This window comes from Sorex araneus, chromosome X, assembly GCF_027595985.1.
Source record: "Sorex araneus isolate mSorAra2 chromosome X, mSorAra2.pri, whole genome shotgun sequence".
NCBI lineage: Eukaryota > Metazoa > Chordata > Mammalia > Eulipotyphla > Soricidae > Sorex > Sorex araneus.
Window position 1 is genome coordinate 68,970,225 of NC_073313.1, and position 15,288 is coordinate 68,985,512.

The window sequence follows — 15,288 nt, forward strand, 5'->3', positions numbered from 1 at the left end:
TCAGGGATGGAACCCAGCTTGGACACACTCAAGACTATAGACATTGTCCACTATCCTATCTCTTCAGCCTTGCATCTTTCTTTAGATCTTTATATTTAGTTCCACATTTTTTTTTTCAGGCACACACATTATTTTTTATTCTTCTCTAGTTCTCCATCACAACAAACGTTAAGTCAAAGGAGCTTTCCTAGCAGTCCTCCTTTTATTTTATTTTATTTTATTTTATTTTATTTTATTTTATTTTATTTTATTTGGGCTCTGACTCGGTGTTGCTTGGTTATTCTCCTGCCCCTGTACTTGGGGGTCCTTTCTAGTGCTGATCATGAGACATACCATGGGCAGTGTCAGAAGTTGAATCAGGGTCAGCGATGTGAAGGCGAGCACCTTAAACCCTATACTGTTCCTGAGGCCTTAGCAGCTTGCAACTTTAAATGACGAAACAACTGTGTTCTCTCTCTTCCTTTTCCATTTCTCACTGAGCTTCCACAGGCAGTGAAATTCCCTCTGGTTAGGGTCAGTGGAGTTTCAGGCTGCAGCAACAGGAAAAGTTAATGCAGGATACAATTCAGAGGCAATGCTGGAAAACTCGGCAATTGTTGGAGTTTAGTTTGAAGGCCACATATTTTGTTTTTCTCTTTGCCTGATTTGGCATTTTGCTCCACATTCTGTTTTAGAATTTACTAGTTTTATTGTTAGAATTTCTCAACAGAATAGTTTTCATTTGGTCAAGATTAAGTCAGTTATGTTGGAAGCAGGCTGATGACAGAAAAAGATGAGTCACCTTTTCTTGTTTTTTTGAGTCACCGTGAGCAACATTTACAAACCTTTCATGCTTGAGTTTCAGTCATACAATGACCAAACACCCATCCCTCCACCAGTGCACATTTTCCACCACCAATGTCCCCAGTGTCCCCCACCCCCACCACACCCCTCCCCCTTCTTCTATGGCAGACAATTTCACCTTTCTTTAAGAGAAGCAGAATCCAGACGTTTCCTGAAAGAGATGTTCAGGGATTGCTGTCACAGGGACAACAGTGATCTCATTGCATCTGGAGGAGACAAAAACAGGAGACTGAAAAAAAAAATGTGGTCAAAGTGCCCTGGCCCTTTAAATATGGAGAGAGTTGATTTCCAGCCCTTAATGACTTCTCAGCCCGTCCTGGAAGAAGGTGCCTCCCATACACGTCTCTGAGCTTCTGGCCCAATCAACCCACCCATGGTTTTCCATGCCCTATGCAGGGGCATCAGAGTTTCTTTGGGAAATGGAAAATGGTACATTCAATAGAATCCGAGACCACCTACAGCAGGTAGATAGTTTGACCTTTCTAAGCATGTATTCCTTAGATTTCTTCCTTTTAAAAGAAAAATTGAGATTTCGTGGTTTATTATAGTTATAATGATGATTTCTCATACACATAATTGCAAAATCAAGCCCATCTCTTTTCCAAGGGGACCTTTCTTTTGTTTTTCTTTTATTTTATTGAATCACCATGAGATAGTTACAAGCTTTCATGTTTGAGTTACAATCACACAATGATCAAACACCCATCTCTCCACTAGTTAGTGCACATTCCCCACCACCAATTTCCCCAGTACACCCCCCTTTCCCACCAATCCTTTGCTTCCATGGCAGACAATTTCTCGCATATTCTCTAATTTTAGGCATTATGGTTTGCAATACAGATACTGAGAGGCTATTACATTTGGTTCTTTATCTACTTTCAATACACATCTCCCATCTCGACCGACCTATCCCTCCATCCATCATTGACTTAGTGATCCCTTCTCTATCCCAGCTGCCTTCTCTCCAAGCTCATGAGGCAGGCTTCCAACCATGGAGCAATCTTCCTGGCCCTTGTGTCTATTGTCTCAAAGGGACCTTTCAAACTCGCCCCATGACTCAATTATGTGTGTCAGTTCCTCCAATTATGTTTCCTTTGGAGCATCGTGCTGCTAAGTACTTTTAAGTCACTCACAGGAGAGAGATCATTCTCCATCTATCTATCTTCTTCTGACTGACTTCACTCAGCCCAGTATCCTCTAGCTCCATCCATGTTGCTGCACATTACATGATTTTTTCTTTCTGTGATTTCTTTAGAGATGTATGAGAGTATGAACCCAGTTAGCCTATTAGGAACTTCCTATCTCAGTTAAGGACAAAAGGTAATTGAGCTCGGAAAAACAAAAGCAATAACCAAGTCATTGAGAATTTTTCATAGTGAAGGGTGGTGCAATGGAAATGAGAGCATAGACAGAATATGATGAAAGAGAAAAGGAGGAAGCTATTATATTTGAGTTTCATAGGAGGGACAGATGGGCTACAGGGAGAATCTCTGAATTTAGGTTAATTGGAGAGAAGGAAAAGTGAGTTGGAAATTATCCAATTGTATACTGGAGATAGAAGTAGGTCCGGTTTTCTTCATTGAAAGAGAGTGAGTAGAACAAAGGTGAAAGTTGTCATTTGGTAGGAGTTTTGATAGGGTATTATAGGTTTGGATATCAGGAATATTCTGCAAGAAGGAGAGTAATATGCCAGGTAGAATGTTGAAACTGAGGCAAATGTCCTTGTGGTATTCATTCTAACCCCTTGGGTAAATGAGCCAGTGACTTTCTCAGATCAATGCCATTCTGCTTTAGGAGCCTTGGGAATCCAAGAACAGTCCATTGCATATTTCCTGGAAAAGGAAACTTTGGAGGCATTTTGTGTCTGAGGGAAGTTTTGAATTTGATCTAATTTATAAAATATGTAGGTGCAATGTTTTCGCTTTCCCCCAGCCCTCTTAGATAGGAGCTCACTACAAGGACAAAACATTAAGAAGGCATGAGTTAGGTCATAAAAACGAGAGTAGGGAGTCCAGCTTCCCACATTGCTGCACCTTTAATCTCATTCATTGGACCTAACAGGTGGAGAGGAGAAAAGGAAGATGTTCAGGAAGTATTTTCATGCAAGAGAACTTTCCTTAGTGTTGCAAGTTCATTTCATCCCTGACATGGCTAAAACAAAACCCTTGTCACTTCTAGACATGATGAAGAAAAAGGAGATGGTGAAAGAAGCAAGTGAGATATCGGGAGGCCCAGTTGCAGGAGGATCCATCCAGGGGGAAAACAACAATCATCTCTGTGATGGAACTGACCTCTTCTGGGAATTCTGTCTTTCTTGAGGAAAAATTTCACCCCAGGGACTGTTAACATGCTGGCCCACAGCCCCCAAAGATGTGACTGAGAAAAGAGCTTCCAGCTCAGGCCGCTTCTATATCTTTGTTCTTTGTTTTTGTTGGAGAAACTGTTCAAGGACAAGACTACATAGATTACAGCAGAGAGATTCATTAAAGAGACAGTATAAGGTTGACACATGGGCTAGGCTGCCCTCTCTTTGGGGCTAAGGGATTTTAAGAAGTGAGCTAATTCTGGAGGTGGGCATGAGCAGTAAGATATGGTGATGCTAAATTTGAGCATGTGTAGCAGGGCTATATGCTGGCTTCTATAGCGCATGTATCATTAGCATTTGATTTTGCTGCCAGGGGCTGTGAAAGCTAGTACATATTTTAGTCTTAATGAGCAGAAAAGTGAAATAAGGTCAGAGTTCCAGTTACTGAGCATGCTCCAGCAGCTGGCTGGAACTAGTTTTCCGAAGTCTTTATCAAGAAGTTGGTTCCCACAAGGCCGACAGGGTTGGTATCTCAAGGCCTCTTTGTTTTTCATTAGACATATGAGATTGTCTGATCTGTTTCTGAGAGTAATTTTCCCACACCGCCCATCCCATAGTAAATTCACTGAAGAAGCTATCTTAACTTGTACTTTTTCTCTTATTTGTTTGGGTTTATGGTGCTTTTCTAGGGATAGATCTGAAAAAGAAAATTTTAAATTTATTTCCAAAGAGAGAAAGAGAGAGAGAGAAAAGAAAAGCGCCTGCCATAGAGGCAAGTGGGGAGAGGGGACAGATGGAAAACTGTGGACATTGTTGGTAGGAAATGTACGCTGGTGAAGGGAAAGGAGTTGGAACATCATATGACTGAAATCCAATCATGAACAACTTTGTAACCCTGTATCTCATGGTGATTCAATTAAAAAATAAATTAATCAACAATAAATAAGTCCCCAGAAAATATTTATTTCCATCAAGCTGTTATTAATATATTTTAATTTTGTTGTCTTTAGATCTTACCATAACTTTCTTTAAGATACAAATGTGAATAATTTTCTTCTCAAAAATTTTTGAGCAGTCTTATTAAAAGTATAATTTGGTTAGTATTAGTCAAAAATAAAATTTTGGTTTCAATCTCCCCTCCTTAACTTTTTAAATATTCTATGTACTTGATTTTTCCTTATCATTATTATTATTCAAGTGCTATTCGGGTTTGTTTAACTCTTCTTATAGGATGATACTTAGATTGTAGTTAAAACCTTATTTTCTTTTATGACACATATATACATATGTGCTAACAATTGAGAGAACCAAGGCAATGAAAACTATCTGTTGTTATTTAGTAATATATAATCATTATTGGAATAATTCCAGTAACCTATAAATAGTTAGGTTTCATAAAAATTGTTGTGTGTTCTGTTTCTCTAGAACTTTACCTCTATGAGGAAATTGGGAATTTGTTTGCATTGTCTTGTCAATATTTAAGCACATGGAATAGTAACTTGGACATAAAACCTACAACATAAATATCAACTGAATTAAGATAGATTGAATTAATGTATTTGTAAATATGTTTTGTGCTATCAAAACATCTGTGGAAAATGAATGCTTTCAAACTCTCAAGGGTCAGAATTTGTTCTATGAAGATTTGTGCACACCTTAATTTTACATTACTCTTTTGGAGAGAACAAAGAATCCTGTTCATTACTCAATTTTTTAGATACCTCAAGAGGAAATTATAAAGTATATATGACCCATCTGTAATACAAAAAAAAGAAATTTAAAACAAAGGTTACTAAAGGGGCAACAATTTTATTCTTCCTGCTATTTCCTTACTCCTTTTAATATGTAAATAACATTAACAACTAACAAAAATAACCAGTGTGTTGATATTTGCTTTCATTTCACTGAAGTTTCAATAATAAGAGGAATAAACGTGTATATATTGTAAGGGACTTAGGAAATTCAATTGAATGAATTTTGAAGATAAGATTTTTTAATTCAACATATTAAAGTATTTTATATTTCACTAGCTATCGGATATTTTACTACGTAGCAGACAGTACTGCATATTTATTCCAAAAAAGCAGACATCTGGGAACTAAGTGAAATCAAGCTCTTCCTTCTTTTTCATTCCCCTATTAGCCTTTTCTTGTGATTGGGACAGTGGGGAGGCAAACCATCTCTTAGTCAACACATAGATTGACTTCTCCAATTCTTGTTATTTAATTTTTTTCATTTACAAGTTAATCTTTAATGCTATCAAATACTTCTCTGATCTATACAACAGTTGTTTCTTTTAACTGGCCTCTTCTTTGAGAATTAGCACTTAGTTTACATATCTACCTGTGAATATATGAATTTTATTTTTTTATACTTTTCAGTTTTTGCCATACCTGGCTATACTCAGAAGCCATTTCTGACTGATGCTTGGAATGGGATCATGTGGTTCTGGGAATCAAACCCAGGGATCCCACATGCAAAACAGGTACTCTAAACGTTTGAACTATCTGTCTACTCCTTTATTTATCTCTTGAACTTTTTTGTTAGAACTATGAAGCATGATAAATCACAGAATGTTCAGCCAAGCTTTTAAACATTTGATTATATTCTTATATTTTAGCCTTTTATGTTCATTTTTTGTTCTTTATTACAGTTTTCCATCTAAACTTTGAATAGGTATGTTGTGAGCCTTTGTTGAATACAAGGTATTAGGAAATTTGTCACAAGTTTTTCTTCTGAAAGTACCTTAGTTACAACATTTTTCTTTTGAATGAATGCATTGTTTCTACTTTTAATGAAGAAATAAGAGGCAGCTCACTTGCTATTTCATTTGTTAATGCATTCACTCACTTAGAGGTATTTACTCAATCCCTTCTCTGTGTTAAGCAGGTTTCTGGGAACAGAAAAGATAAAAAGTGCACAATATAGATGAAATATCTTCCTCTTGTTCCTGTGATCTGCCCTTCATTAATTTGCATTTTGACTCCTACAGTTGTCTGCTATTTTCTCTTCTTGCTTGTATGTTCTCTAGCTGTGGATGTGCAAGAAGTTGTATGCACTTGGTAAATATTTGATCATTTGGATCTAATTAAAACTATGTTGTACATATTGTAGCATTCATAGTTCAGAGGTCATATTTTTATGTTTTTAACCTATTTCTGTGTCCATTGTTTTTTACCAACTATTCTAAATAGATTTTAATCGAAGTTAACAGAATTCTATTCCAAGTATATTTTTTGCACAATTCTTTCTTTATTTCACATACTGTAGATGCTCAAATCCCAGTTGAGTATTACTTTAAGACTCTCGGCTTCAAAGCCAGAAGTGTTTTGGCCTGCATCTGCCATCTACACACCCACATATCTGTATTCCAAAATGCCCTTCAATGGAGGTATTTGTATACAAATATAGTTTGTTTACACAATTTTCTATTTCTAACACGTCGATCTCTGATCTTAGAAAAATATTTTGATAATTGAATAAATGGATTGTTAAGATATGAGACATAAATCTTCTCATAAACTTATTCCTCATACTTTATACTTTTTTCAGATTAGTTGTGTCCAATTCAGAGTTAAGTAGGCCAACTTATTAAATTCTAATCACTTGGTTGAACAAAAGCGGACTTCATAAATCATAGTTTAATAGCCTGTCCACACTTTCTTTAGGGTTCTGCTGCTGTGGAGTAATGCTTGCTTAGCCAGTCAGTTCAATTATTGAAATTATGCATCTGGTAGTAAAGGTAGTAAATAGGCTGTTTGCTATGGCTCATGAAGCCTCATTTCGGAGATTTCTGTGTGAAGAGTTATGGGATTGCACTTTTTCTTCTTCTTCTTCTTCTTCTTCTCCTCCTCCTCCTCCTCCTCCTCCTCCTTCTCCTCCTCCTCCTCCTTCTCCTCCTCCTCCTCCTCCTCCTCCTTCTCCTCCTCCTCCTCCTCCTCCTCCTCCTCCTCCTCCTCCTCCTCCTTCTTCTTCTTCTTCTTCTTCTTCTTCTTCTTCTTCTTCTTCTTCTTCTTCTTCTTCTTCTTCTTCTTCTTCTCCTTTTCTTCTTCTTCTCTTTGTTCTTCTCCTTGTTCTTCTCTTTGTTTTTCTCCTTGTTCTTCTTTTTCTTCTTTTCCTTGTTCTTCTTTTTCTTCTTCTCCTTGTTCTTCTTTTTCTTCTTCTCCTTCTTCTTCTTCTTCTTCTTCTTCTCCTTCTTCTTCTTCTTCTTCTTCTTCTTCTCCTTTTCTTCTTCTTCTCTTTGTTCTTCTCTTTGTTTTTCTCCTTGTTCTTCTTTTTCTTCTTTTCCTTGTTCTTCTTTTTCTTCTTCTCCTTCTTCTTCTTCTTCTTCTTCTTCTCCTTCTTCTTTTTCTTCTTCTTCTTCATTCTCTTCTTCTTCTTCTTCTTCTTTTCTTCTTCTTCTCCTTGTTCTTCTCCCTCCTCCTCCTCTTCTTCTCCTTCTCCTTCTTCTTCTTCTTCTTCTTCTTCTTCTTCTTCTTCTTCTTCTTCTTCTTCTTCTTCTTCTTCTTCTTCTTCTTCTTCTTCTTCTTCTTCTCCTTGTTCTTCTTCTTCTCCTTATTCTTCCTCTTCTTCTTCTTCTCTTTCTTCTCATTTTCTTCCAAGGATATACCTGGAAGTACATGGGGGTCATATTTCCCCAAGGATCAAAGCTGTGTCTTGGTCTCCAAGAATTGACAATTTTAAGTTGAAGGAAAATTTTGTCATGAAATTACAAAAGGGATAAAGTAAAGAAAATAAAACTGTAGAATTTTTAAAAGGCCAACAGGATAAGAGTAATACAACTCAGTTCACCAACTATGACCCCATACCATGGAGTTTTCTAGAAAGTTAAAGGCAGTCAAGTAGACTGAGTAGTTTCTCATGGAAGTTTTTATTTGTATTCCTCTAATGCCTAATTATGCGGAACAATTTTTTTTCTTGGGGAAAATGTACATTCAAATTCTTTGCTATCTAATTGGTAACACATATGCTTAATTTTAATGTATATGAGTTCTTTTCATGTTCTGGCTACTGTATACTGAGCAATTCTATCCTTTAAAAATATTTTATGTGTGCAGCTTTTATTTTCATGTTCTTCACTTTCTGGCACTATTTCTTTTCTTTTCTTTTCTTTTTTTTTTTTTTTTTTGCTTTTTGGGTCACACCCAGCGATGCTCAGGGGTTACTCCTGACTTTGCACTCAGGAATTACTCCTGACAGTGCTTGGGGGATCATATGGGATGCCGGGGATCAAACCCAGGTCAGCAGCCTGAGAGTGGCGGCGGTTGGGTAGTGGAGGTTAGCTGCTGGGTGAGGAGGATTCTCAACCCCCTTTTGGGCGCTCCAAGTGAAAACAGCCTGGCGTGAGTCATGGTTATGGGGGCCTCATTTTATGCTTCCTTCCGAGAGAAGCAGCCGTATAATCTGGAGGGTGGCTGATGATGAGAATGTCTCTAAAACAAAATTTTTTTTTGGTCGGGGCATGTGGGTGAGCTTTTTGGCCACACCTGGCTGTGCTCAGGGCTTACTCCTGACTCTTTGCTCAGGGGACACATCTGGTGATGCATAAGGTACCATATGCATAGCTAGCCACTGAAAGGGGTTGAGCCAATGCATAGGACATCAATTTCTCTATTGGGTATTTTGATGTCCATACTTTGGAGATTATCTACTACATGGTATGTAAAGTCATTCATGGCTTTTTTGGTGACTATCCAGTTTCACTATAATGTTCCTTTAAATAATCATTCTTCAGATTCTCCCTCCATTTAATAGACTTACATGATTAGAAATCAATTTCCATAAATGCTGCATTTTGTTTATGGACCCTCAATTATAGTTTACTCTATCTATGGGTTGTGATAAACTTGCTACTGCTGGCAAAGGAACTGAGATTTGGGTAAGGTTTTTATTAAATCTGAAGATTAATCAAGGCAGTATTATGGTGAACATTAAATTTTCCAGTCCATGAATATAGGATGCTATTTCATTTGTTGATATTTTCCTTAATTTATAATAACTATTTGTCATGTTTGGCCCAATACTTAAATTTATGTTAAAATTTAATTCTATTTTATACTATAGTAAATGTAAGTTTTCTAAATATCATTTTCATTTTTGCTAGTTTGTAGAAATAAATTAGATTTTTTATATCAATCTTGTTTATTGCTATTTTATTTATTAGCTGCAACCATTCTTTTATTTGGTATTTGAGCCAAACCAGGCTTTGTTTAGGGGTTACTCCTGGCTTTGCACTCTGGCATTTATTTGGGGACCATATGGGATGCTTTGTCAGCTGCATACAAGGAAATGCCTTAGCCGCTGAACTATTTTTATGGCCCTTGGATGCAGCTATATTTTTAGTTTATTTTCCTGCCTTTTTTACTTTCACCTGGTGATGCTCAGGGTTTACTCCTGGCTCTGGGCTCAGGAATTACTCCTGATAGTGCTCGGGGAACGATATGGGATGCTGGAGACGGAACTTGGGTGATATCTGTGTATCAGATAACACTTTTAACTTCCTCTTAAAAGGCAGTTTAGATTTAATCACAGTCTTAGCTATGATCTAACTTATGTCAAAAGCAGAGAGATAATATTAGTTTATCTGGGACCAGGCTCTTTTATTTATTATTGTAGTTGAGGAAATTTTCAGTTTAACTTGTGACTGACTTGGTTATCAAGTATTCAAAGGTATAGCTGTCACAAGAAGAGTTTCCTGCACTGTACCTTATTATAATTGATGAACAACATGTTTTATGTAAGCTATTTGTAGGTAAAATTTTATATAACATTAGAATTAATCTTGTTGATTTTGTTCAGTCTAGCATTCTACAAAACCAAAGTTACCAGGCATCTTGATTCTGGGGTCTCACAGACAATGACCAGAAATGCCCTTCACTCTACGGCACCCCCACAGGCCCAGGGCACCAGCCCACCCCACCATGGGTCCCCCAGAGAAAGGGCAAAGGGGCCAAGAGTCCAGCTCGGGGACAAACAGACCCCAAGGGAACAGAGGGGCCCATTGGAGCACCACATAGTTACTATATCATAGTTACAAACTACCTTATTAATATCATTTACTCATTCAAGATAATTAAACTCATTGTATTCAATTAGTTCACATCTATTTCTCAGGATACTGTATCCCATTGCTTAAATCAGACAGATAGTTCGGGATTATTCTGTTTCCCCTGCTTTGTCAAAACATGTACTTCTAGTCCTATTTTACAAATTCATAAATAGCATTGGTTTTATTTATGCACTTCAGGTGTAGGCATGATTGAGTGCAATTTGGCCTTATATCTTATTTTATTCTTGCATGAAAAAGGTATCTATAAGCAGTAGAAGGACAATGGTTAGTATTATAACTGTATGTATAACTATATCATGTTGTATGAATATATGTACGTATGTATAACTATGGGGGCTGGAGCGATAGCGCAGTAGGTAGGACATTTGCCTTGCACATGGCTGACCCTGGTTCGATTCCTTCGTTCCTCTCGGAACACCTGGCAAGCTACTGAGGGTATCCCACCTGCAGGGAAGAGCCTGGCAAGCTACCCATGGCGTATTCGATGTGCCAAAATCAGTAACAACAAGTCTCACAATGGAGATGCTACTAATGCCTGCTCGAGCAAATCAATGAGCAATGAGATGACAGTGATATAGTGATACAATGATGTATCATTATATCATGGCTTAAAGTGTTCCTTTTGATATATTTATGAGTACTCTGATAATTTCTTAAGATTCCAGAAAGTTTTGGACTAGAACCTTGCTTATGTTTGCAATTATATTCTCCATCCTGTATGCAATGCCTGGCAAATAGTAAGCCTTCCATAAATGCTTAGTGACCGAATGAATGGAGTTAGAATAACGGTGTGGTTGAAAACCCTAATCAGAGTTAGCTGTTGAGTGTTAAATTTCATCTACAAATCCATCAAAAGACTTCACAATATTACAAACAGGACCGATAAGCTTTGAGAGCAGTTTTTGATGGAATAGGGACAAGGAAATAAACCAATATCAAAGAAACTGATTTTAAATCAAAGTGTGTACCTCTGAAGGAAATGTAGCAGGACAATTATCTTAATATCACCAGAATTGACAAGATAGCATATTATCAGTATTAGATATGACAAAAACTGTAACAACAAGTCTCACAATGAAGACGTTACTGGTGCCCACTTGAGCTAATCGTTGAACAATGGGACCACAGTGCTATGGTGCTTTTTAAACAAGGTTAGATAAAACATGACAATAGGGATCATATAGTCCACAATGTGATCTTCCAAAAAGGAAATACTCTAGAAAGTCTTGACTTGAGATGCCCTTTCTAACCATGGTATCTAAGAGCCTAAAGTGAGTTGAATAGTGTCCCGCATAAATTAATCCACTTGGAACCTCAGAATATGACTTTACTCAAAAAATATGATCTTTGTAGATGTAATTAGTTAAGATGGGGTTTTACTGGTTGAGGGTAGATCCTAATCTAATGACTGGAGCTTGACTAAGAGGGGGGATATTTGGACACAGACACACAGAGAATACCATATGAAGACACAAAGACATATACCCAAGTGGAAGATTATATGAGAACTAAAGCAGAGAATGGAATGATATAAGGACCACAAAGATTTGGTGGCTATCTGAAAATTCAGTGTCCAGGACTATTTGGCATTTGCAGAGAGGGTTACAATGGTGCTGGTCCTGATTTGCTGCCATCCCTAATTTGATGAGTATTGTATTTTGTGTTTTTCATTTCGTCTTGTCTGCAACTTTAGGATATTTTAAGCATTCTGAGAGTCTCTTGCCCACACTCCTGGCTGTCTTCCCCGGGGCTCCTTGAAGGGGATGGGCTCCAGCTTCCCTCCCCACCCTGAGCAGAACTCCCTCTAGGAGAAACTGGCAATCTTCTGAGAGTTTCCTGCCCTCATGGGACAGCCTTGCAAGCTCCCCATGGTGTATTCATATGCAAAATCCAGTAACAAGCTGGATCTCATTCCCCTGACCCTGAAGAGCCCCCAGTGAAACATGGTTAGGAGGGCCAAGTCAAAATAGACTTCTAAGATCTCAGAGAAAGGACAAAATGAGATGTTACTGAGCCCTCCCGAGAAATCGGTGATTAACGGGATATTGTGATTGTGATTGTGAAGCGTTCTGAGTATATTTAAGACAGGTGAGACTAAGCGACTACGTTGCTTGGCATGTGAGAACTTGTCCCCTTAACTATAACCTCAGGATAGTCCCCTAGGCAAGAACAACTTAGGTCTCAGGATATAAATGGTCATAAAAATGCTTCCAGGAAAGAATAGAATAAATTGCAGGACAAGCAAAAATGGATCCAGATAAGGATAAAATTAAATAGTTTAGGGTCTTCTTGATGTAGAGTGTAACACTATGAAAATAGAATAGAAAACTGCTATAACTTTATACTTAAGCATGTCTGATAATTGGTTCTGTGCAATACCCCAGCCTCTGCTCTTAACGTCCCCATTAAATGCTAATGTGCTTACTAACTGTCTTTTGTTCTTTTTTTGGGGGGAGGGCACCCAGCTGTATTCAGGACTGACTTTTGGCTCTGTGAATCATTCCTGGTGGACTGGGGGAGGAGGGGAGAGAACAGACATAACTTGAAATGACATGGATTACCCGCTAAGTGTCCTATGCTTTGTACTATCTCCCTGGATCCCTAACTGTACTTAATGTGTCTTAACTGAAACAATAACTTCACGTGTTTGGGACCAGGCTGGGGGTGAAATAGTATATCGACTTTGAACCACTTAGATTGCCCAGGTGACCCCAAACTTGAACAGTCCTTGTTCGTTTGTTTCCTTGTGTGCTTGTGCCATTCTCTGTGAATGACATCGCTGGATGGAGGTCTAAGATGCCAATCCAATTGGTTTCAGGCATGGTGGTTTAGTGATTTAAGTGTATTTTTAAAATGTACTTTGAGATATATTATATTTATCATGACTGGTATGTGTCATCCTACTGACTTTATTCTTTGCTCTCATGTGAGTTATTAGCAAGAACTTTTCTTGGAAGACTCAAGGGAGTATAGGGAGACAGACTGTCCTTAGCATGGATAAGTTTTATTGACTTCCCCCAGCCCCCACGAAAAGTTCTCAGAGGTGAATTCTGTTAGGCCTTTCATTGAGGCCTGTGGACATAGTTGGGCAGTTCAAGTAAACTGAGATCAAATCTTAGCTTTATTTTTTTTTCTTTTTGGGTCACACCTGGCAATTCACTGGGGTTACTCCTGGCTCATGCACTCAAGAATTATGCCTGGCGGTGCTCAGGGGACCATATGGGATGCTGCCAATCGAACCCGGATTGGCCTCGTGCAAGGCAAAGGCTCTACGTGCTGTGCTATCATTCCAGCCCCCAAAGCTTAGCTTTAAAGGGCAAGAACACCATTCTGATACTTAGGATTTATGCCTTTATAATCAAAAAGGACAAGGAATTTTATTATTCATGAATATCATGTAAAGCCCACTTTGCACTCATCTCAGAAGCACAGAAATCGGAGGAATCAATGAGCCCCTTGCCTTCAGAGCTATGCAAGCTGGTGTGATTCTGGAATCTCAGTTCTTCTGCTTCTCACTGAATGATCTAGGTCAAGGCACTTCATGTCTTTAAATCTCAATTTTCAGTTTTCTTGGCTATGGAATAGGAATAATGACAGCTTGTCTTTGGGGATGTTTTGAAGAACAGAGATAATATAGCAAAGTACAAGGCAAAAGTGCCTGGCAAATATTATTCCTTCAGTAAACACTGGCTATTATAAAACTAGGTTAGACTAAAATTTAGAAGCATGGAAATATCTGTTTCCGAAAGATAAGATCAATTTGGAAAATTATTTTTCTGTAAATGGCAAAGACAAGATTAATCATGATAGGTCTTCATTAATTCCATCCATGAAATTAAACTTCCAAGAGTTTTTTCCTCTGGTCTTTAGATTTCTTATAACATTGTTTGAATTTCTCCCAATAGCTCTGTTGACTGTTTCGTCAGACTTTATTTTACTTATTCCGTTTTATAAAGCTAGTGCTTTCATCAAGCTACTTAGAGTAATTTCTTTCACATTTTTAGTTCCTCCGCTTTGGTATTAGCCCAAGTGGAAGGAAAATTTCCCCAGCTCAGTGCTGCAAATTCATTACACAGTTTGAGACTAAATTTGCTGCTAAACAGAAAGTGGGGATTATTTCAGTCCTAAACTCTATGACTATCAGAGTTTCTCTTCAACATTGCCCTATGGCATGGTGCAAGAACTATTTAAGCACTGTAGCAGTGTCGTCACATTGTTCATCAATTTGCTCGAGGGAGTACCAGTAACGTCTCCATTGTGTGACTTGTTACTGTTTTTGGCATATCAAATACACCACAGGTAGCTTGCCAGGCTTTCCCATGCGAGCAGGATACTCTCAGTAGCTTTCTGGGCTCTCGGAGAGGGACAGAGGTATCGAACCCGGGTTGGCCGCATACAAAGCAAACGCCCTACCAGCTGTGCTATTGCTCTAGTCCAGGCAGGATGGTGGGAGATGTTAAGGAGGGTTAAGTGCTTCCCACAGACATCACTGCTAACTGACTATGATCCCATTTCCTCTTGTTTTCCAATGACACCATGTCCCCGTGTAACAGCAACTTGGCATTTGACAAAACTATTTCAAGTGGATCAGTTCTTTCTTTCGTTGTCACTTTCCCTTTGCTATCTTTCCCCCACAGATGCTCTCCTCACAGAATTCCCTTTGAAGTAAGAGTGCCAGAAATCTCCAGAGAGAGAGAACAAGTCAATTGCAATAGTTTGAACAGTTTGTTTTGCTTACGGTGTGCTCATTTGGGAGATTTTAGGTCTGGAGGTTGCAAAAGAAGTTTCTGCATTCAAATGCTTCATTATGACTTGGGGGATTACTTAGAATAATTGCCTTGGAGCTAAAATGAAAATAGTAATACAATTAATATTGTGCCAGTATCAAGCTTTCTGATCAAGAAGCAGTATATGCCAGGGCATTGATTCTCAAACTGTAGTCTAGAGAGCACTGGGTTTTCCTGGAACTTTTTAAGGTGTCGTTCAGTAAAATGTTGGCCACGCTAAAATCATTATTGCCTTTTGCAGCTTCTTCTTTCACATTAATAGACTATTCCAAAGGTTTCATGAT